Source organism: Mesoplodon densirostris, chromosome 4, assembly GCF_025265405.1.
Source record: "Mesoplodon densirostris isolate mMesDen1 chromosome 4, mMesDen1 primary haplotype, whole genome shotgun sequence".
NCBI lineage: Eukaryota > Metazoa > Chordata > Mammalia > Artiodactyla > Ziphiidae > Mesoplodon > Mesoplodon densirostris.
This window is the reverse complement of record NC_082664.1, coordinates 59,930,427-59,956,127: the sequence shown is the minus strand read 5'-3', so window position 1 is coordinate 59,956,127 and position 25,701 is coordinate 59,930,427.

Genomic DNA, 25,701 nt, shown 5'->3' with positions numbered 1-25,701 from the left:
ACACAATCTTTATTTTTAATAAAGCTCCAAAGCCCAGGAATTAGCTCCTCCTACCCCTCTTAGAATCAAGGACCATCTATTATACTTGAGTATATGCTTAATGAATCTCATTGCCTGCCACCATCTGTATAACTCCAAACAGCTTGTTGAAATATTCTCTCAAGAAAATTAGATCTTTTTAAAGAGGAGGAGGAGGAAAGAATGGATCATTTCCAGCTACTAAGAAAATAAAACTTTCTCCATACTGTTATACTAGTATTAAGAATGTCTAAAACCACCCTTTGTTCCCCCTCCTAATGCTTCCATCAATCTGAGATGTTCAACCCCATTTTAGTTAAAATAGTGAAAACCCTAAGACTTGCGCAAGAGACAATGTAGCACGGCTGCCACTCCTGATTCATGTAGAATTCCTGTGACTAAGAATGGAAGTTTGGATAGAAACTACAGTGCCCATTAATTTCAGAACCTTCAGGAAACTATGCTTTTGGAGAACCCCTTCCAATATGCCCCCAATTTAAGAAAGAAATGATGAGGACTTTCCCACTGGCTACTGCTGAAGCCTGCTGTATCTTAAAAGGAGGGAACATTCAGTTAATTCAGTTTCAATTAATTGAATTCAGTTTATTGGATTCAGTTAGTTTTGTTTGTTATATTCCAGGCACTTCTTTAATTGATTTACAGAGTTTGAATCTCATTTCTCAGATCAAGCCTATAAGGTACTGATATTATCTTCATTTTCAGAGAAGGAAACTAATGGTCATAGAAGTCAAGAAATAAAAATGCAATTCCAGAACAAGAAGCTTCTTCAGTGTTGTGGCACGTAGTGTTGCCCAGTAAGCCTAGACATATGATTTGTGACCAGGGTGTGATACTGCACTAGCAGGCACAATTCTCAAGCCATAACTCTGGGATGCTTCTGACCTGCACCATCCTGATTGCTTCTAAGTTCCTCCAAACTGCCATCCATGCATAAATAAACTCTTCTACTAGGCCAGAGATCTGAAATAAACAATCCTAGAAGATCAATCACTGAACCATAAAGGGAGAAAGGGGACAAGAGAGCAGGCTGCCCTCGTTCCCTGTGATCTTGGCAATGCACACTTCTTATTTATGCCTCAGTTTTAACCAGACAGTGCTGGATTAAGTGGATAAAGGATAGTTTGTTTCCTCAATTCATTTTTAAAAAACCACTTCCAGTACATATCAAATCTTAATATGTAAATTCTTTGTAATTGGCATAATTGGCCCAATCAGTGATAATAAAAATGATCATGCTAATAACAACTGGTCTCAGCCCTTAAAAATTATCTAATTTGGGCTTCCCTGGTGGCACAGTGGTTGAGAGTCCGCCTGTCGATTCAGGGGACACAGGTTCGTGCCCTGGTCCGGGAAGATCCCACATGCCGCGGAGTGGCTGGGCCCGTGAGCCATGGCCACTGAGCCTGCGCGTCCAGAGCCTGTGCTCAGCAACGGGAGAGGCCACAACAGTGAGAGGCCCGCGTACCGCAAAAAAAAAAAAAAAAAAAAAAAAAAATTATCTCATTTAATTACAGTAACCCTAAATATGTTTTATTACAATACTTATTTTACAGATAAAGATTTTGAGGCACTAATATGTTAAATAATTCATCTAATTTCACACAGAGATCTCTTTTTATGGTCTGTTTTCCCCCAATCTGTGACACTATGTGTTTCAATTATTTTAGTGATTCAGCAGAACTGGTATTTGCTAAGTAACAACTCATGACTAAATTTTTTCAGACTGTTGAGTATTTTGAGTATGTCATTATTCATAGAACTCAAAATATCATCTATATAAAGTAGCCATTCTGAACAGCACATATTTAAAATTACAGACTCTTGGAAGACAGAAGGATCATTAACCTCCATGGGAAAAGCTTTCCAAATTACAACTTGTTCTTTTAACATATGGATGCCATATTTTCTCTTCCCTCTCTAACCAAAAGGATTTGATACCAAACACTTCTGAAATCCAGCACCAAAAAACATTGTTCCTAGAAAATAATCTTCATGATTCTTGGTTCCCAAATTTACCGCATGCCAATGAAACATAAAGATTTTATCAGAAACACAGAATCCTAAATCCCATCCTAAACCTAATGAATCTGAATCTACAAGTTTAAGGCCTAAAACTGTATTTTAACAAGTTTTTCAAGTGATTACAAGCCACACAGCCCAACACTGATCTTCTTATTGGATGGAAAGAAACCAAAGCTTTAATGGTTATCAAAATGTGATCTCCAGGAATGCAATGTCAGCATTGCCTAAACTTGAACTTCAATTCATAACTTCTGAATCAGAAATCTAGGGATAGAGCCCAGCAACCTCTGTTTCAACAAGACTTCATATGATTCTGATGCATGATTAAGCTTGAGAGCCATTGTTTGACCAGTATTTCTCAAACAGTAATATGCATATGGGCCACATGGAGATTCTGTTAAAATGTAGATTCTGATAATGCTGGTCTGGAGTGGAGTATGAAATTCCTCATTTTTAATATGTGCTTTGGTGATGCTAATCACCATACTCTCTCTACGTGTGACTATTTAAATTTAGTAGAGTTCACACAAGGCAAAAAAAAGAAATCAGTTCTTCAGCAACACATGGCTGGATGCTACCTGATTAGATAGCACAGGTATAGAACATACACACCACTGTAGAAAGCCTATTCAACAGCATTGCACTAGAGCTTCTTGAGCATGTAGCTGAAGGTGACACTGTGTATCTATTCAGAGGACAGAAATCCATGCACATCTACATTTTCCCAATGTCTTCTCACCACTAGAATGATGAAAATGTCTCTGTTAAGTGATTCAGTGAAAATATTGTTAAAAGTGAGTCTTTTAAAATGATCACTAAATCATTAATTTGAGAAAGCTGAACATAGTTCATATTCAACATATAATGAGTGAAAAACACTCCTGGTTACAGTAATTACAATATCTCTTTTCACTTTTCAGGTACTAAAGGATGCCCTGATCAAAGCAATGTGGATTGAATTGAAAACCCATTTGGGACAGTCTTAGGAATGAAAGAATGGGATTAGAGTATTTGGATTTTTGTCTACCTCTGTTTTGTTCTCTTTTTCGTAGGCTTCTGGATGCAATCATCAGATGGTAAAAATATCAAGATGTTCTGTTAAAGTATGTTGGTTGTGACTCTGAACACAAACTTTGAAAATATACTATTGGCCCAATCAAGAGTCATCTTCACTATAGCTCTTCTGCACAAGGAAAACAAAAACAACCAAAAATTCAAGGCTTTGTTAAACGACTAACAAGAACAGCTCTAAAATGACAGTTATAGGGGAAGCAAGAAGCTGGCAGAATTTATAGGGGATGGCAACTCAAAATTCACCTTGTTCTGGGAATTTTTTATTGTTAAGATTCTCAGAAAGTATGGGGAAACTGAAGTTGCATTCATCATTAGACAGGATGTAGAAAAAGATAGGGGTCATAGTTTTTCAGTTGTTAGTTGGGAAATTTTTGTTTAATAAAAAGTGTATCCAGAAAGAGTTGAAGCTAAGTTCTTACTAGTGTCAGTGAAAAAGTATGTCATGTTCATCATTTTTCACATTACTGCCCTGAACTCCATATACCTTAAAAAAACTCAACTTTTATAATCACATATTCAAGACAGTAATAACCATCAATACTCAAAGCACGTATTGTTTCACTCAATTTACTAAAATGTTGATCAGTTTTGTTCTTTACACTACTTTAAACTTTTGAATATTGTAATGGATATTGCCTTTGCCTGTCATGTATTCCCTTCATCTCTCTGTAAACAGGACACATCAGAGACCAAATACCACATTCTCCTGGCCAAAGGATTTAATTCATCCATTCATTTTTTCATTAAATGTACCAAGTATTCAAGTATTTATTCAACATATAATACATCCACTGTTCTAGATGGTAGAGATGCAGCAATAAACAATCCATTAAGATTTCTGACCACATGATATTTATTTTCTATTAAGTGGAGAAACACAATAAACAAAAATCAACAAGAAAACTCTGTAGCGATCAGTGCTATGATTTTTAAGAGTCAACATAAATAACACCCATTGGCACTATCACCAGCTCCGCATGTTCTATTTCTGCATATGGTTTCCTAACCCACTTTTCTGGGCTTAAAACTAGTTAGATCATATTTCTTTTACATTTTTATTTTCTTCTCTGAGGACCCAGACCAATACAATCTAAATGGGTACCTGTGTCAACAAAAAGAGTTGAACATAACCTACAAAGAAAGAACTAAGTACTCTATTGGGGGAGGAAGTAATTTGAAGGAGTAAACTTCAGAGGTTAAACTATTTTCATTGTTCTGTTTCCTTATTTTTTTAGTGCTCATGAGAGTATTTCTTCAGGGTGGTATTTTATGCAAAAGATTCAGATTAATATTTCAGCTTAAGAGACTAAGCAAAAAATTAAACTGATCACACACTCTTTGGAGGGGTGGTCCACTCTGGGTCCCAGGTGTCCCTACACATTTTTGCTGAATGTGCCCCACTGCAAGACTTCTCCTAATACTGAGTGGTTTCCATAGTTAGTTACAGAAACAACGAAGTAGGTCAAGACTAAGAGAGAATAAGTGTTCTCTCCCTTCAGGGAAGAGAACTGTCTTGTTTGCTGCTTATAAGAATGTCTACGCCAGCTCAAAAGCATTGATGAACCTGCAGGGCAGTATGCTAAGTGAAATAAACCAGGCACAGAAAGACAAATACCGCATGATTTCACTTAGATGTGGAATCTAAAAAAATCAAACTCATAGAAACGGATAGCTGGAATGAAGGTTGCCAGGGGCCTGGTGGTGGGGGAAATGAGGAGATATTGGTCATAGAATACAAAGTTTCAGTTATGCAGGATGAATAAGTTCTGAAGATCTATTGTATGATGACTATAGTTAATAATATTGGATTGTATACTTGAAATTTGCTAATAGAATAGATTTTAAATGGTCTCACGCCACACACACACAAAACACTATGTGAGGTGATGTGTTAATTTGTTTATAGTAATCATTCACAATGTATATACATATATCAAAATATCACATTGTACACGATAAATATTTACATTTTTTATTTGTCAATTATTTCCCAGTAAAGCTGGAAAAAAGAACTGGGCCCTTGACCCTGGGTCCCTCTCCTGTTAGGCAACCCACTGCATGTGTAGGTGTCATCTCTCCTTCCATGCTGCTCAGCCAGACTTGGGGGGTCACAGAGCAAAGACAAATTTACTGACCCTGGTTACTGCTCTGTGGTGGGTAACAACTTTTCTGTCTCTGTTTCAGGAGTCGCATGTCTTCTGTCACCATCTACACAGTGTGGCAGATTGAATTGTTACCTTGCAAGTGGAGTAAAATTTTATACCTTGTAAGTCGATGACATCACTATGTCTCTCTTTGCTAACCTGCTTCTTCATGCTCCCTTTTTTGGTGAATGTGGGTCCTATTAATCCTACAAATAAAATTTCTCAAATATCTAAGAACAATAATTGAAGTCCAGTGTAATGCATAAAAGAAATTAAGCATTCTTTCTCTTCAATCAGAAAATACTGTTCTAATTAACTTAATATAACTACTACTATTCACTGAAGATGCATCCTATGGGATTTAATGAGACACCATTCATGTTCAGGTTGTGGTTAGAATATAATCACACATTTAAAAAATTATATTGGCTTGAGTATAACATCAGTTAATGCACTGTCTTTTTCATCCCAATGCTTCATCTGAATCTTACAATTTACCTTAATTAAGTATTTGAGACAAATGATAATATAAAGGGTTTGCACAAACCCAATTTAACTGCTCAGCTCTCGAGTATGTTTCGTTCGAGCATAGAATCCTATTTATGTGTGCATAAATTCCTATGCAATAAATTCACAAAATGAAATGCATTATATAATTATATTCTTCCTACTGGCTTTTGGCCCATCTTAATTAAGCATCCAAGTGTCCAGATGTTTCAGGAAATGCTCAGATAACTAGAGATTACATATAAAAAATCTGTGCCAAATGAAAAATTAATGTTTCTTCCAATATCTTCACAGTAGACTCTAACTCTGGATGAGAAATGAAACTATGAGGGATGAAGAATTTTAATTCTTTTAAGATCTAGTCATATAAATTTATAAAACCAAAACTTCACTATTGAAAGTATATGGGGTTTTTTTAAGTATATATAGTAGATCGTGTTGAGGAATTATTCTGTTTTCCTTTTATATCACCTTCAGTTTAAACATACTATGAGGACTTCCCTGGTGGCACAGTGATCAAGAATCTACCTGCCAACTCAGGGGACATGGGTCTGATCCCTGGTCTGGGAAGATTCCACATGCCACGGAGCAACTAAAGCCGTGAGCCACAACTACTGAGCCTGTGTTCTAGAGCCCGTGAACCACAACTACTAAGCTCGCGTGCCACAACTCCTGAAGCCTGCGTGCCTATAGCCTGTGCTCCACAACAAGAGAAGCCACCACAATGAGAAGCCCATGTACCGCAACCAAGAGTAGCCCCTGTGCAGCAACGAAGACCCAACACAGCCAAAAATAAATGAATAAATAAATAAATTTATAAAAAATAAATAAACATACCATGACATAACAAAAGCCTCATGTATCCCAGATGTTCACCTCATACGTTATTATTGATTTATTAGTAGCATTCAGCTATGCATACTGCACAACACATATTCTGAAGAAATGATTCAGTGTTTTAGAACTCAATATTTATTCAAGGGGGAAGGAGGTAAAATGACTGTCATATTTTCTCTTTCTTATCACTTATTGTTCTTTATATGCAAATATTTGATTCCTAAAATATGTCAGAGAATAAAATGTATGAATCTTACCGAATGGTGCCTTAAAGTGCTCTTTTTAATGACTATACTCTTGTTAATGGATTAGTAGCAAAGGTCCCATTACTATCAGTACCAAAATTACTGTCACAAATAAAAATGAAAGAATCAGGAAAATTTCTTTTGAATGATGTGGCCAAAAATATTAGCTAATTGTTTTAAAATTTTCAAAATGGAAATCATTAGTTTTATAGCTAATATTTGCCAGTTTTGTTGGCTGTGCTTCATCTCATAAATAGCACACTGGTTTTGTTGACATGAACTAATTGTCATTTGATGTATGCTTTTCACTATTCACGTTCCTGATGGTGCTTTTCCGGTACTGGCATACTTCGCATTATATAAATGTGAATCTGAAATTACAATTTAAATTTAGTAAATGTATGTACATATTGAAGTGAAGAGGTAATAGAGAAACAAAAGGACTCAGAGGTTTGAAATTAGTTAAACCTGTATTTGAACCTCTTGATATGCCACTTAAGAACTACTATGTTAATTTAGGCAAAGTACATGGCTTCTCTCATTCCCCATCTCCCTCAGGTGTAAACTGAGGTTACTAAATGCTTCCTAGTATTGTAGTGAGGATTAGATACTCTGAATAATGTGTCTGTAATGTGCAAAGAACATCATAGGGTCTCAATAAATGATTACTGTTGTTACAAATTTATTTGTTAAACTACATCCCCTCTATGTTATTGAAATTTTTACATAGATAAATTATCAATTTATTTCTTGAAAAAAGTAAAAATAATTTGGTAATATGAATAGTAACTCCTATTATCACTACAACTGAGTTTTCTTTCAGAGTGTTCTTGTTTTAACATAATTACATCTATATGTATGTTAAATTATTGTCTTTTTCCTTCTAATGATCTACATAAATACATTTTTGTATTCAGACTGAAATTCTAACTTTGATTTTACAGACCATATTCACATGAATGAAAATATTTAGGGTTCTAGTTAGGAAAAATGGGGAAAAAACATGATTATTTTGCTGCTCTCACACATTCATACCTGTTGATGTACTACAGTTTCTTTTTTTGTATAACCACATTTTGCAACTCAGGCTTGAAAAATTCAGATAAGCCACTGATACTCTCAACAGATTTTTCAACTCAACTCTGTTTCTGAAAACTTTTATTATTTCTGTTTTTCATTCTAAATTTATCAAGACAATAAATACTTAGGTAGAAACCATAGATAGATTGAAAAAGAAACCAAGAATACCTGGGAAGGTAGAACACCTTCGTCAGAAAGTTGGTTCTTAGGTGGTTGACCTGAGACAAACTGCCCTGAGCAAGAGGCCACACCAGTATTTCCTGTGGGTATGGCAGCAAAGGAATACCAAGAAGACTGTGGTCTTTATCTGTCAAATTTGAGGCTCACTTGATCTGAAGTACAAGAAAAACCCCCAGTCTTCTGGGCACCATCCCCGAGAATGAGCCCAGATCAGAGAAACTGCAGTGGGTGCCAACAGAGGAAAGCAAGAGTAAGATGAGAGAAGCCACAGTAGATGGATCACCCGATGCCCAGAGAACAGCCCAGGAGCCAATGACTCTCCCTGGCTGCCGTAAAAATATGTAAACCATGCTGCATACAGATGTCAATGAGAGAGTAATTAAGGAGATACAACAAGGAGAATTTAAACAGTGCATAGCAGTACATAATTTTAAAGTAATTATTTATGCATTTAAATACAGAAATAAAATTCTCAAAGTTATCAGCGTATTTCACAGCACTCATGCTTTTGTTAATTATATCTTAAATAAATTTGCATATAATTAGAGAATATATATCCAAACTTGTCCAAAATAGTCCCATTTTATGCCTCTTGTCTCAAAATAAATAATCATTCTTATTTTATAATCAAAGTATTCCATTTTGGACTATAATTATAATAGGTTATTTAATTTAATCATATTTTCTTTGTATTGTGCTTTTATACTATCCAAACAGATTATACTTTTATAAGTGATATATAATACATCATTAATGCATAATGAATATATCATATATATCATTCTTGACCTTTAAAATACGTGAAAAATTATTTTGTTGTAAGATCATTTATCATTTTACTTAAAGCCATTCTCTATATCAGTTTTCGAATTAAAGCTATCATAGCAACATACAGAGGATTCTAGCATAATTACTACAAAGAATGAAGTACTCTCGTGAAGATGAAACAGTTCTAACCCATTAAACGCTGACCCACTTGAATTCCTATTGATTTAGCATCTATTCAGAGTAATCCTGTAACTGGAGAAGAAAATACCAAGCTAGTTGCAGTAGATTTCCATTTTAGCAGTTCTGAAATTTCAGGTGTTCACCTATGCTCCCGTAATGACTCCTGTGCCCAGCTATTTTTCATTTCAGCAAATAACAATAAACAAATTCCACTACACAAGTATTTTATTTTATGGCAATTGGAACAGAATAAGCAAAACATTTTAATAACTTGAAGATTTCATTATAATAAAACTCAGTTATTGTTTCCCAACATGATTCTCTTACCTAATATGAATGTTCAAAATTGAAAGCAAAGCATAGACAACTTTAACTATCCATGTTGCTTGGCATCTCTGGTAATGCCATTTGCCAGGAATTTTTCATAGGGCTATAATGAATATTGTCATATGGAACCAAATTGTGTCAACCACAGTGTGCCCCGTAATTAAAAAGATTGATCACAGGAGTAAATTGGAGTACACAAGAAAAACCTTTTTTTTTAAATTTTTTTTTGGCGGTACACGGGCCTCTCACTTCACTGTTTGTGGCCTCTCCCGTTGCGGAGCACAGGCTCCGGACGCGCAGGCTCAGCAGCCATGGCTCATGCGCCCAGCCGCTCTGCGGCATGTGGGATCTTCCCGGACCGGGGCACGAGCCCGTGTCCCCTGCATCGGCAGGCGGACTCTCAACCACTGCGCCACCAGGGAAGCCCGAAAAACCATGTTTTTAATCATTAAAGCAGTGGCGCAAAGGACAGAATTTGGGTGGGCACACGTTACAAAGGAAAAACAGCTGCACACCTGCTTCATGTTTTATGAACATCATGAGTATATTTGATACTTAATTAAATAATCATAATTATAATTTAGGGGCTGCCCCCAAGAAAGAATATCTTAACTTTAATTATCTGTCCAGGAGTTACAACTCTGTTTTGCATATATATATATGAGCAATTATGTTTAATCATAACACAATAAACCAAATTTTAAAACTACCTTGAAGGCATTTTCTAAAATAAGTAATAGACCCATTCATGCAATGTAATGTTTATCTACCTTTATTTATTATATCAGTTGTAATTAATGACTAGAAGTGGCCAACCATTGTGGAAATTTTCATTTCATTAAAAAAAGGAATTTGAGGGGCTTCCCTGGTGGCGCAGTGGTTGAGAGTCCGCTTGCTGATGCAGGGGATACGTGTTCATGCCCCGGTCCATGAGGATCCCACATGCCGCGGAGCGGCTAGGCCCGTGAGCGGGAGAGGCCACACAGTGAGAGGCCCGCGCACCGCAAAAAAAAAAAAAAGGAATTTGAACAGTGTGTAAAGGAAGTATGTTATTACTGCTAACTTTCACATTTTGTTAGAGGCTTTGCGAGATTTACAACTTTTTGAACACTTCTCCCGAAATTAAATGTTTCCTTTCTCTACATAACCATAAAATAGTTATGTAACTCTGGCTAAGTTCCTGAACGTCTGTTTTCTCAATTTCTCATCCATAAAATGAGAATGATAGTGATATCTATTTATCAGGATAATGGTAAGAAGTAAATTAGTTAATAAATATAAATTTCCTAGAGTAATACTTAGCACATAGTAAGAGATCAATAAATGTAGCTACGGTTTTGAAGATAAAACCAAGAAATGGAAAGGCTAAATCATTTATTCAAGGTACATGCTAGAACGAGATAGTTTAAAAGCAGTAATCAAATTTAAATTTATAACTTATAGGCTGATTATGCTAAAACCCATTATATGATGCTGTGTTTTTGTTTTTTAAATGCTTCCTCAATTTTTTTAAAAATGAATTATTCATAAGAGCGTCTATTAACAAAAAAGACAATTGTTAACAAATAGAGAAAACAGACTAACATATGAAAAACAGTGAATAGTCTAATGTTACCTTTGGTTATTTGACTTTCTACTAGTAGGGCTTTGGGTAATTTAATCACCGCAGAGATCGTGGAAAGAGAAAATTAGGATTCAAAAAGCTTAATGAGTTTGCAAAGTCTTCCTGATAGTGTAAACTTGGATCTAGATACGTATTCCTGATGTCAACTTCTGTGTTTTTTTCTATTTAACTACAGATTTCTCTATCAACCTATACCATGTCCCCACTAATGTCCAATAACAAGGCACATACACACCAGGTGCACACACACACATACATACATGCACATATACAAGCATAAATGTGCCACCCCCACATCCTTATCTGCATTTATGGTGTTGGAGTTTCATACATTTATGTCCTGAACCATCCATTATTTCCTTTTGTGACTAGTGATGTAGCTAACAGCCAAATTGTTGGCTGAATCAGCACCAAAACAGACTCCCTGGTGACTACTAAAATGCGCTTTTAAAGCAACTTCTTACAGTCTCCATTCCATAATGGAGATCAAAGATCAATGACAAGACCTCATTTCAGGTGACAAAGACATGAGTTGATTTATTCTCTATTCAAAGTGAAAGCTCTTTCCTAACTTCAAAATGTTTAATCCTGTACATCAGAGATCCTCTTTAATTTTACACTAACATTAAATCATGTCTTTCAAAAGCTAACATCAAATTATTTTTTCTCAGATTATTTAACCCTCTCCATCATAAAATGTTGTCCCTACTGTAATCTATATTTGCTTATGCCAAAGATCTATGATGCTTCACTATGTTTGTTTAGATGTCTATCTCCCATTCCTAAATAGTAATCTCCCTTTATGGACTGTCTGACTTGATATAACCAGCATGCAGTATAGGGAGTGGTGCATAAAAGATGTTTTTCAATGAAGGAATAAATGCATGAAAATGTAAATATGATGTTAAAGAAACTACTTGATATCAAAAAGTATATGGTTATAAAAACTTTCCTGAAGACATTACATAACTATTTAGCCTTCATATGTAAACTGAACATTATGCAAACATGAGTTATTATTTGTATATCTACTTTCTATTAAACTTTTGATGGAGAGGGTTTTTTTCTCTTTAAAGTACAGCTCTAATTAATTCTACTTCTTTTGACCTCCACTGACCCCACCCTAGTCCAAGAGTCATCAACTCTCTAATTATTGAGCATAACTAGTCAGTCACAGATTGTTATATATACTTTGAGTTGGGAATACCAGAAATTCTGGATATATGGCTCTCTCTCACTAGAAATATTTTTAGTCACATTTACTTTCCAATCGCTTCCCTCTTTTTATATTACCTCATACAAGTCTATAATTAGTATTTACCAAATAAATCAGGTGCATTACACTAAACTAAATTGTCTTAATCTCTTTTATAAAATTCCTGCTGCAGTCAAAAACTAGATACTCCCTGTGTTTCCTTGGATGAATGATTAACTTATCCACTCTGCTTCCTTCATTTATACCCCTCCCCAGGTGTGAGCTTCTCTATACTCTCCAGGATGACTTTATACTTTGGAAGCAACAAAGCTTACTCCCCTGATGCCTGATATTGTAATGAAGACATTTGAAGAAAGTCTTCCAAGGGAAGATGAAGAATTATTTATGTAACTATATGCCCTCCCTTCTGAAGCCCTCGGGAATATCTAAAATAGCATAATATTGTCTCACAATCTAAATGGATTAATTAAATTTGAAAGACTTGATGATGACAATAATTATACTTGAATCAATGCTTCTTCTATCATCTTATCCCAGGGGTTCACAGAGACTACATCATGCAACTTCTTCTGGGATATTTAGCAGCAATGGAGCAGATCAAAATAATTCCTTTCCTTTACTTAATTAAAAAAAAAAAGTGGCCTCCATTTTTTTTTTTTTTTTTTTTTTTTTGCGGTACGCAGGCCTCTCACTGTTGTGGCCTATCCGGACGCGCAGGCTCAGCGGCCATGGCTCACGGGCCCAGCTGCTCCGTGGCATGTGGGATCTTCCCGGACCGGGGCACAAACCCGTGTCCCCTGCATCAGCAGGCAGACTCTCAACCACTGCGCCACCAGGGAAGCCCAGCCTCCATTTTTAAAAAAATAATCTTAAAACATTTAACTTAGATTATACACACACATACACACACACAAATACGGTAGAATTCCTAGAAATAGACACAACTTCTTTGGGGATTAACTTAGCTAATTTATTAAAAGTATTTGCATTTGCTCATTAAACAAGAAGTACAAATATACAAGAGTTAAATTTTTTTGAAGATATGCAGTTCTATTTGAGAAACAAACATCAAATGAAAGCTCTAAAGGGGGTGGTTAGTGTAATTTATCTGTAGATAAAACTCATTCAGTGTTTCAGTGCTTATACTTACCCTGAGGCACTGGTCTCATTAGGGAGGGAGAAAATAGTGTCCTGTATCTCAAGTTAATCCTTTGAAAGTACAAGATCCTCAGAGGGAGTAATTCAAAGTTCTTTATATCATTTTTGTCCCATGGATAGAAAATAATAAATGAAATTTTATACTCAAAGTTTAATTTCTATTTGAATGTTTTCAATTTGTCAGTATCTTCAATTAAGTCAAATAAAACTGGGTCTCACAGGAACTGTTGTCATAGTTTCTATATTTTAAAAAATATCATTAAAAATAATAGCATAACAAAAGCAAATCTGGGGCCTCCCTGGTGGCGCAGTGGTTAAGAGTCCGCCTGCCGATGCAGGGGATACGGGTTCGTGCCCCGGTCTGGGAGGATCCCATATGCCGCGGAGCGGCTGGGCCCGTGAGCCATGGCCGCTGGGCCTGCGCATCCGGAGCCTGTGCTCCGCAACGGGAGAGGCCACAACAGTGAGAGGCCCACATACCACAAAAAGAAAAAAAAAAAAAAAAAGCAAATCTGTGACTATGTTATTACTGAATATGAATGAATTCAGGATAATTATAACTTACAGTCAACCAGGGGCTTCCCTGGTGGTGCAGTGGTTGGGAATCCGCCTGCCGATGCATGGGACACGGGTTCCAGCCCTGGTCCGGGAAGATCCCACATGCCGCGGAGCGACTAAGCCCATGCACCACAACTACTGAGCCTGCGCTCTAGAGGCCGCGAGCCACAACTACTGAGCCTGTGTGCCACAGCTACTGAAGCCCGCTAGCCTAGAGCCCATGCTCCGCAACAAGAGCCTAGAGCCCGTGCTCTCACTGCAATGAGAAGCCTGTGCATCACAACAAGGAGTAGCCCCCACTCGCTGCAACTAGAGAACAGCCCGTGTGCCACAACAAAGACCCAACACAGCCAAAAAATAAATAAAATAATTTAAAAAAAAATTACAGTCAACCACAACTATTTATTATATTTCAGCAATTCACAATTATAAAATTCAAATTAAGTATTTGTTAATTCATTAAGTCAAAATGCAAGAAAATTTTGATATTTCATTTCCATATGGAACACCAGCTACTGAAAATGAGCAAAATATTGACATATCAGGCTAATAATTCCTATTTGGTTAAGTTTATACAAAAGGTGACACTTGACTAGTTGTTTAAAAAAGTTCTAAAAATCTTCCCCCTCCTTTGGAAACAAGTCAAGTCGAAATTTCTTTTGTTTTCCTTTCTAGGCTCATAAAATTTAATCCTTTATCCCTCTAACTCCCTCCCTTCACACACCCCTAACAAATGCAAGTACAGTTAGTCACCTTTGAATTATGCCTAAATGCTTCTGGCTTGTTCAATACGGTTTAGTCATCACAATATGCACTAAATCATAATAATGACAATTCTAATAATAATAAGCTAACATTTAATGAATATTAAGCTCTAGGCACTGTGTGAACTGCTACATATTCATCACTCAATTTTAATACTCATCACAACCCTGTGAGCTAATATTATCATCTCTCTTTTACAAATAAGTAGACAAGGCTTAGAGAAGTGGAGTAACTTGCTTAAGGTCACAAAACTAATAATTGACAGCTTTGGTATTTAAAGCTGGGTCTATCTTAACTACTATGTTATATTGCCTTTCTACATTATTTAACAATAAAGCCTGTTGCTAAATTGAAACTTATAAGAACTTAGATCTTGTGTCTACTTCATCATTGTATTTCCCATGCCCTAGAACAGAGTGCTCAATAAACATCTGTAGAATGCATGAGAGTATCCATTATTCTGAGTCTAAAATATTCTATAATTGAAAAGCCAAGGTTACTATGTCCTATAAATTCAAAAGCAGAAATCATGGTGTTATGGTATCAATCTTTTTTTTTCCCTCTAACTCATCCCCCTTAACTAACCTTCCTCCAATATAACATTTTCTCCTATGAATCATCTTGCTTTTGTTGTACTGTTTTGTTCACTTTTGAGCAGATCTTCATTGTCTCATGCTTACTAAATAGTCATTCTGATTTCATTTTCTGGCAATTTATTCACATTCTCTGTAATCTTTGGTAAGTCAGTTAACATTTAGCTTTCTTTGTTACAGGAAAACAGAAAATAATATATTAAAAATTTTTTTTCACCTAAAGGAAATTTCTGTGTTCACTGAAGAATGGACCAGCCAAGCCCCTCATCATCCATCATCTACAATTAAAGAACTGTGCCTTGAATTCCTTCATAGGAAGAGAGAAATTAGTAGAGGGAACATGCTGGAGAAGACAAGATTTTCCAATGTAGTGAGCATGCTGTGGGAGAATGCAGGGCCTTTGATCATGCTTATCCTTTATAAGGATCAGGAACCTTGTCTGCAAGATCTTGTTTTTTTATCTTTTCTTTTCTCTGCTTTCCTTTCTTTCTTCCTTCTTTCCTTCCTCCCTTGTTTCTAAATAGTTTCTTTCTTTATTCTGACTCCCTAAAGTGGTAACCACAGGTTTCTCTCTTTCTCTCTCTCTCTTTTGAGCACACATGCTGAACTACTTTACATTTAGTCTACGTTCACCAACTTTCAGACTTACAAAAACAAAAATCCAAGTCCCACACACATAAAAAATCATGTTCATCTTTCTACCTAGCTTTATGAGTCATAATTGTATGTATCCCATAAAGGAAAAAATCCATGTAAGAGAATGACAACATTTTTTTCCACTACATATCAGTAATTAAGATCAAAGTTTAAATATAGTTGCAGAAGTCGTCACTAAGTTACTAAACTTCATTTAGGATTATTTGTTAAGTAAGATTTAGCAAAAATATTTATTTTTCTACTGGTCTATTAGTTCTATAACAATCTTCAAAATTATGTTCCAGAACTTAATAATGATTCCTATACCCTACACTTTTAATGGATTCTCCTCTCCTTATCAAGCTACCCTCTGAGAATCCAATGATAATTCATATTTTCTGACCCACCAATATTTATAACATTGTGGGAAAAAAAAACCTACCTGAGTTGGACTTACGTCCAGCTCCTCCCAAATATCTGTTCCTACCAGTGGCACTAAAAGATACTTTGGGGAAGGAAATGATTTTGTCTTTTAAAATAGCTTCCTTGTCAAGGTATATACACAAATATTCTTATGCTACCTTAAATGTTGTAATCTAGTGTTATTAGCCTTGAATAATATTTTGTGATTTTTTTCCATTGATTCCTTATAGAATTTTGTTACATTTATCCATAGGTTTCTTATCTTTAATATTTATCTTATATAAGGGATCTTTTCTCTGTTATATTCTCTGTAAGTTTATAAAAATATCATTCCTTTTCTTACCGTGCTTGTAATTAGCAAAATTGCTATGCTCTCAGTAATTCTAACAGCTGGTTTTGTCTACAAATTCCCTTGGATTTTCTACATAGATACTCAAATCATCTAAAATGAGATTAGTTCTATCTTTCCCACTCTTAACCTCTTATTTGCTTGGCTAAGTCCAATCTGCTTGTTTGCTCTTAGATCCACTTGCTGGTTTCTCTTGTTTTCTGCTCTGTACACAGGAAACTCTGCAAACTACATGTCACAGGCTTCTTTGCCAACTGGCTAATACCTTGCTTGAGCCAAAGTCAGACACTGAGATGAGATTTAACAGTAATAAAGAATCTAGAACATATACCCCCTCTCTCTCGTTTGTACTGCATTTCCAGCAGCACTGCCTCTCCTCTGTAATCCCAGCTTCTACAAGATAGCCCCTCTCTCTGTGGTGATAGCTCCCACAGATGCTACCTTGGGTCTAGGTTTCACTAGATGGCCCCAGATCTTTGTCTTGAATAACACCATTTGTCCATCAAGTCTTAGCCTTAGAAGTTGTAGCCTCTGCATACTGTTGCTACCTCTGGTTTGCTTCACCATGTTTTCTTCTTCTTTTTTTTATTTGCTTGCTTATTTTGTTTTGTTTCAATTCTTTCTACAACTTTGTGACTATTCAACCTTTTAAAATGTTCTCCAAAGAACTAACCATTATATAGATAGAGTTTGTTTTTCCTACTAAACCTTGACTGAATCAGAGGGCACCTGTTTCCTTGTTGTCTTAGCTTGGATTCCTAAAATGCAGAGCGTAAGACAAGAACTTCCACAGCTGTTTTATTTGAGAGGTAACCCCAGGAAGCTAGTAAGAGACCATGTGGAATAAAAAGGGCAATGAGACTCAATTTTTCTAGGACCTCCAGAAGCTTACAGAATGTCTTCAATAGTTATCTGACCCTCATCTCCTTTTGGTCATGGATTGCCCCAGGGATGTTAAATCTGTCATCAATCTGCACCAGTGCAAGGGCTCTGCACATTCTCACTAGCATATGTAATTTTAGAGGAAGCCTGAGCAGAAAATTAAGACATCAGGCGTGTGCTTGAGGAGAGATATTATGAGAGCACAAAAAGTCAAAACCAACACAGAACTGTCTACCCCATTTCCAGTCAGTATTAGGGTTGTGGTCATGGGAATGTAAGGCAGAGCACCAGAGGTATCTGGTACATTTATAACAAGATTTTTGGTAAACTTGCTATAAAAATAAAATTCCCTTTTATTCTTGGGTAACCAAGAGTGATTTTCTTTTTTAAAGAAATTATTGTTGATTAAAAAAAAATTCTGTGCTAGTTAAGATCACTATTTATGTTTATTTTTCCTTAGTCTACTGGTGTGATGCATTATAATTATAGGTTTTTTCATGTCATACTATGCTTTCATTCCCAGGTTGAATCCAATATGTTTGTGATACACACACATGCACACAAAGCTGGATAAGGATTGATGAAATTTTAAGAAGATTTTTGTACACCAACATTCAAAAATTAGATTGTGGTAGGCAGAATCATGTCCACACTTACCTCACGATATCCACATCCTGTCCTCAGAATCTGTGAATATGTTGTTTCAAATGTTAGAGACTTTGTAGGTGTGATTAGGTTAGGGATCTTGAAATGGGGAGAGTATCCTGGATTATCCAGGAGGGCTCAATCTAATTAAACGGGTCCTTAAATGTGGAAAAACTTTCCCAGCTCCTGTCAGAGGGAAATGTGACTATGGGAGAATGGTCAGAAAGAAGAAATGTGCTGGCTTTGTAAATGGAGCAGGGAACTAGTGTATGGGTGAGCCCTAGAAGCCGAAAAAGGCAAGGAAAGTGATTCTCTTCTACAGCCTCCAGAAAGGAAGCCAGTCCTGAGACACTTTGATTTTATCCCAGTGAGACCCATGTTGGATTTGTGACCCACAAAACTGTTAGAAACTACATTATATGAAACTGCTAAGTTGGTGGTAATTTGTTAGAGCAGCATATAATACTAACACTGAGATTGATCTAAAAGATTCCTATTTGGTATGTCCTCTCCTTATTTTGATAGTTTGATAGTTTTGATAAAGTTTATTCTGGCCTTAAGTATTGTGTTGGAGAGCTTTCTTTTTTAATACCAGTCTTAGATTTTGTATTACTTGGAGGTTATTTTTTCCTTAACAACTTTGTAAACCCACCTGTAATACCAGCTGAAACATGAGTCATTGGTGCAGGTAGGTTTATTTACTAGCTCAATTTCTTCTATGATTATTTGTTTACTAAGAAATTATATTTTCTTATGATTTATTTTTCTTAAGATAAAAGGTCATTTCATCTTTTTAAATATGATATTTCATAATTATTTTTCTCATTTTTCTCGATTATTCTTACTAGAAGCATATCAGTTTTCTTACTCTTTTTGTTAAGAACGAGCTCTTGATTTTGATTATCCTCTCCAATGATTATGGTTTTTAGATCATTGAGAATTTTTTTCTTTCTACTTTCTTTGGTTTATTCTGTTAAAATGTGTCTAGTTTTTGAGATGAATGCTGAATTTATTTATTTTCAAACTTTTAAAAACTAAATCATGTTAATGCTATAAATTTATTTCTAATTATTACTTTCATTCCATTCCGGAATTTTGATATGTGGTAAGTTTATTTTCATTCAGTCATAATGACTGTATTATTTTCACCATAATTTCTTCTTTTTTATTTATTGAGGTATAATTAATACGTAAGATTATATTAGTATCAGACATAAAACAGAATGATTTGATATATTTGTATATATTGTAAAACAATCGCCACAGAAGACTAGTTTACATCTGCTCATTATGTACTTACAATTTTTTTTTCTTATGATGAGGTCTTTTAAGATCTACTCTCTTAGCAATTTTCAAATAGGCAATATAGTATTAACTATAGTCATCATACTGTACTTAACATCCTTATGATTTATTTATTTTATAACTGGAAGTCTATACCTTTTGACTCTCTTTACCCATTTCACCTACCCCCCCTTCCAACCTCTCCTAACCATCAATCTGTTCTCTGTATACATAAGCTAGTTTTTTTTTTAATATTTCACATATAGATGAAATCATACAATATTTGTCCTTCTCTGTCTGACTTAGTTTACTTAGCATAATGCCTTCAAGATCCATCCATGTTGCTGCCAGAAGACAAGATTGCATTCTCTTTTATGGCTGAATAGTATTCCATTGTATATATACCACATTTTCTTTATCCATTCATTCATAGATGGACATTTAGGTTGTTTCCATATCTTGGCTATTGTAAATAATGTTGCAATGAATGAGGGGGGGACATGTATCTTTTCAAATTAATGTTTTCATTTTCTTCAAATAAATATCCAGAAATGGAATTACTGGATCATATGCTAGTTCTATTTTTATTTATTTGTGAAATATCCATACTGTTTTTAATGGTGGCTGCACCACAATTTCTTTTTAACCCATGAGTTTTTGGTGATGGATAGATAGATAGATAGATATGAGATGTTATAGCTATTTTTAAAATATTTCTTGTATTTTGGCCAGAGATTAGGACTGTTATACACATTATTTGAAATTTGTTGAAACTTCCTTTGCAACCTACTGTATGATCAATTTGGGTAAATGTTGAATAATGTTTTGTAAATTTGAATGTTCAAATCAATGTATATTCTGTATTTATTGCAGGTAGAGTCCTCTATACATTGTTTAGATAAAATTTGTCAACATATTCTATATTCTTATTAGTTTTCATCTTCCAAATCCTTCATTTTATGAAAAAATATGTATTGAAACTTCTACTGCATTTTTTCAATTTCTCTTTGTAATTCTCATTTTTTTTTTATAATGTGAAGCTATACAGTTCACAAGGGTCCCATGTTCCTGTAGGTAGTGTTCATTATTGCACTGTGTTCTATTTATAATTATACTTTTTACTCTCAATATTATTTTGTAAATATTAATATTGCTGACCCAATATTATTTTAGTTGGCAATATTTTAACATTTTTAGACTCAATTTCTCTATTTAAACCTCCAAAGAATAATGATATTTTAGTGACTATTCTCAGCGTTTGAGGAGTGAGCTCTGGAATATCCTGCAGACTTGAGCCAGCTGACACCATAGCCGTGGGCAAGATTGAAAGTGTGACACTTTTTTTTTTAAATTTTAATTTTTTTGCGGTACGCGGGCCTCTCACTGTTGTGGCCTCTCCCGTTGCGGAGCACAGGCTCCGGACGCGCAGGCTCAGCGGCCATGGCTCATGGGCCCAGCCGCTCCGCAGCATGCGGGATCTTCCCAGACCGGGGCACGAGCCTGTGTCCCCTGCATCGGCAGGCAGACTCTCAACCACTGCGCCACCAGGGAAATCCTGAAACTGTGAAACTCTTATAACAACTCTTCTTAAACTACCTAGTGGAAGAATGTGTTTCAGATTTCACTGAAAACAGACTATAAGATGCAGATTTCCTCAATCATTCATTTTGCATATATACCAACATATTTACATCTCTATCCATCATCATTTCTTCCTCTGAACACCAAGAAAACCTGTCTTCTAAAGTCAACCCTTCTACCTGTGTTCCTGATAAAAATCTGCATCACAGGAACATGCTCCCTTAGCTACCCACCCTGCTTTTTCTTGTATGTTTAACTTCTCCCTCTCTAACTCACTTCTTCCCCAGTGTGATAAGAAAATTTATTGATATCACAGGTCCTCTACAACTCTCCAGTGAACCCCAAATCTCCCACCATCTGCTCTCCTCTACTCCCTAATACCTTCTCTCCTTTTATAGACAAGCTCCTTCACTATCTACAGGATATCACCTCTCAATCCTCCAGAATCTAAGCTTAAATTTCCAAAAAAAAAACCTAACACTGAAATTGTTTAGCTCAATTTACCTATACTTTTCTACTTTCAAATCTGATGCACTGTTAGGTTCTCATCAAGAAAGGCCCCTGAAATATTGATATCTTGATATTCTCACTTCACCTGGCTTTTGAAATAATATTTTCCTAGTTTCCTACTTCCTTCCTTTCCCTCAGCAGCACCACCATCATTATAACCCCTCAATCAAATGTTATTCCACAATGTTCCTAGAGCTCTTTTCTCATATTATATACATATTTTGTTGATACAGTTTTACTATGTTAACTTTATATCTATATTCTATCTATACATATTCTTTCTATGTTCTCTCTATGGAATATAGATATATTCAATATTTTGATGACTTCTAAATCCACACTTCTGGCTTCATTCTTTCTTCCAAGTTTCTGGGGAAATATATGGCTTTTTGACAAGAAAAAAATAATAGCCCACATTTACTGGACTATTTTACATTTGTGATGAGGAGAAATTTGAAAGAAAAATAAGGAAATGACGTGTGACATCAGATTTTGGCAGACTGTGCCAGTCAACCAATTCAAACTCTACTTAATAGGTAATGAAAAATGATCCAGTGTTTTCTGAAAATGATACTGATTTGATGGATAATAGACTTTAGAGAAAGTCCTGTATCACTGTATGGTAAACAAATTAGAGAAAGAAACAATAGAAACGTCACGATATGAACTGGGCATAAGGAATCAAAGGCCTAAAGTTGGATGGCAAGAGTAGAAATGTAAAGAGAGGGAAAGCTTCTAAAGAGTTTATAAAACTCAATATATGGTAATCATATGACTATTGGAGTGTGAGAAAAAAGGAAAGAAGGACTAAGTAAATGCTTAAGATTCACTCTGGCTTAATAGGAAAAGAACGCGCCAATAAGAAAAAGGATTAGTTCATTTTTGTCTTATATTTAAGATATCAATGAGACATCTCAGTGAAAAAATTCTGCAGGCAATTAGAAAAGTAGTTCTGATATTCAAGTAAGAAGTCATGCAAACACAAAAATTAGGAAGTTACTAAAGCTGTTGGTGGACGTTCCATAAATGGAAAAGGTCTTCTAGAGAGAGTATATTAGAGCAAGTGCATTGAAAGTAGATTCCCAGAGAGTGACTGCATTTGTATATAAAAAAGAGGAGCCAATATATGTGAAAACACGGCAGCAATCACAGCAAAGGAGAACACAGCATTAGGCAAGCTAAGGGAAGAGAGTGCTCCAAGAAGGAGCTTATGATCAACAGAGATAAAGGTTGTAGAAAAATCAATGCATAGGAGGTTTGAAAAAGGGCTTTGGATATAAAACTTATTAGAGCAACACTGAATACCACAGGGTATGTATTTTTTCCATTTATTCGAAACTCATCTATTGAAGTTCCATGAGAGTATGGCAGCAGCTTTTCCTGACTGAAGGTTAACACCGTGGCATGAAGAGTGCACTCAAAAAGTACCATGCCTTCTATTTGAAAGACACAGTAGGCCCTGGAAATAAAGCAAGTTTACTAACCTCAAGGGTATCCTAACTGGAGAGAAACAGCTATTCTTATTTTAGGTAGAAATAGCTATGTAAGTGAATCAGTGCACTAAATGTACACTTCACTGTAAAAAAGGTACTGTAGGTATTGTGGAAAAAAACTATTTTCAGTAATAAAAAGTCTACATTGAGACATTGATATTAGACCTGAGTCTCAAAAATAAGTAGAATGAAACCTAGGAACTGCTTAGGTATGAGGAGAGGTAACGCTGAATAGGTAAGTAAAGGCCAGAACATGAAAAGCATTGTACACTCTGCCATGTGGACCATAGTAGCACCTTAAGAAGAGGACTCAATTTCCAGAGAATATTTTAAAATATTAACAATTTTCCCCAATGATCTTTTTTCCCAATAGCCTTGTCCCCATCCAAGCAGAAAGCTATTCTGTACAAATTGCCAAGATAAAGGAAGGTAAACCTACATCCTGGGTAGAGAACCAGGGAAGCAGCAATATTACAGAAACAGAAGATGCTGCTTAGTGTATTTATAAGATAGGACCTCAGATGTCTTACTGAGATCCTCTGTGCTCCTGCATGACAGAAGAGCAGCAACATGATTGCTGAGAATGCAAGAATAGGCAAAACATGTAGAGTTCTGCTATACCTAAAAGGACCTTGTGGACAGGGTTTTGAGGTATCTCCAAAGACACCTGTCTGGACAGATAACAAAGAAGACAAGATGCCCCCCACCTTTAATAGACTTGACTGTACATAAGTAATATCAGCTTCTACAACTCAACTTGCTCTTTTCATTCAGATTACAAACAACTTCAGTGCTTTCAAACAGTAAAAATCCAACAATAACACACAAACCCTCCCACTGATTCTACATTTTCTTGAAAGAATGGCTATATTTATTTTCTCACCACTCATTCAACTCACTAATGTGTTATATAGATGTTCCTTAGTACTAGAAACAAGAAGGAAGTCTCTTCATAGAGAACAAAGTGGTGGTTGCCAGAGGCAAGAGGGTGGGAGGATGAGTGAAATAGTTGAGGGAGATTAAAAAGTTCAAACTTCCAATTATAAAACAAACAGGTCATGGGGATGTAATGTACAGCACAGGGAATATAGTAAATAATATTGTGATAAATTTGACAGAGAGTAATTAGACTTATTGTGGTGATCATTTTTTGTAATGTTTAAAAATACTGAATCACTATGCTGTACATATGAAACTAATACAATATTGTAAATCAATCATACTTCAAAAAGAAGAAAGAAAGAAAAGCTGTTTCCCCTGGGGTTGGTAAACTGAGAATGTGAGGTAGCAGCTGCCTGCAGCCATTTTTCTTCTTCATGTGAAGAGTAAGAATAAAATGAACACAAAGAGTAGAACCAACCACTAGAGAGAGTAAACAAAGAGATTGAAAATTTATATGGGCACCTAGATCTATCCATACCTTAAGCTAGTAGCCCTGGAAACTTTTTTTTTTTTCAAAATCTACTAACCAATAAATTATTTTTGCTTAAAAAAAAGAAGGAAGTCTTTCATGAAGAGGAACTATTTTAGCCGAGCTTAATTGGCTAAATCAGATTATGTTTTGACCTACTGAAAGGAAGAATGGACATTAAAATATCCCCAAGGAGATTATATTGTATATATCCTTCTATACTGTTTCTTAGTACAATGATCAAGTACTTATGTGCGAAATTATATGATTTCACTGATTAAAAGCCAAATTAGGGCTTCCCTGGTGGCGCGGTGGTTGAGAGTCCACCTGCCGATGCAGGGGACACAGGTTCGTGCCCCGGTCCGGGAAGATCCCACATGCCGCGGAGCGACTAGGCCCGTGAGCCATGGCCACTGAGCCTGCGCGTCCGGAGCCTGTGCTCTGCAACGGGAGAGGCCACAATAGTGAGAGGCCCGCGTACCGCAAAAAAAAAAAAAAAAAAAAAAAAAAAAAAAAAAAAATCAAATTAGACATCTCAGAGTTAATATTGAAGAGGCACTCTCTGTAAAAGACGGTCTAATACTGTATTGAAATAAAAATGTCTTTGACATATTAGGAAATTGTGATCATTCTTTTCCTTTTTATGTCTCCCTTCACATCTGAATATACAATGTAAGTTGATAATACATTATAAAATGACCTTCACAAATCTATAATAATGGCTGCCTAGAACAGATCATGGTATTATGGATTACCAAATGAATAATGATCAGGTTTAATGTAAAGGTATAGTGAAACTTATTCGACCCTGCCACTTAACATCTGTCCTTCCACAGAGTCACAGTAATATCTCAGTCCATTCATTCCCACAACTTAATGACTTCTGATTTAGCACGTCTGTATCAGCAGGGGAAAAAAATCTCTGTAAAATTTAATCCTCGTTAATAAAATTAAGCTAAATGATAAGACAAAGCAGTAAAATTTCAGTGACAATATTTAATGTAGAACCTGATTTATCTGCCATACCAACCACAGATGGAAAGTGAGAGCATACCTGTGTATTTTAACCAAAAGAAACATGTTAAAGAAAAAAATTCATCTTTATCAAAATAATTAAAATAACTTTCTTTTCCCTAGAACACATTTTTAAATGGAATTTAAGCATAGAGA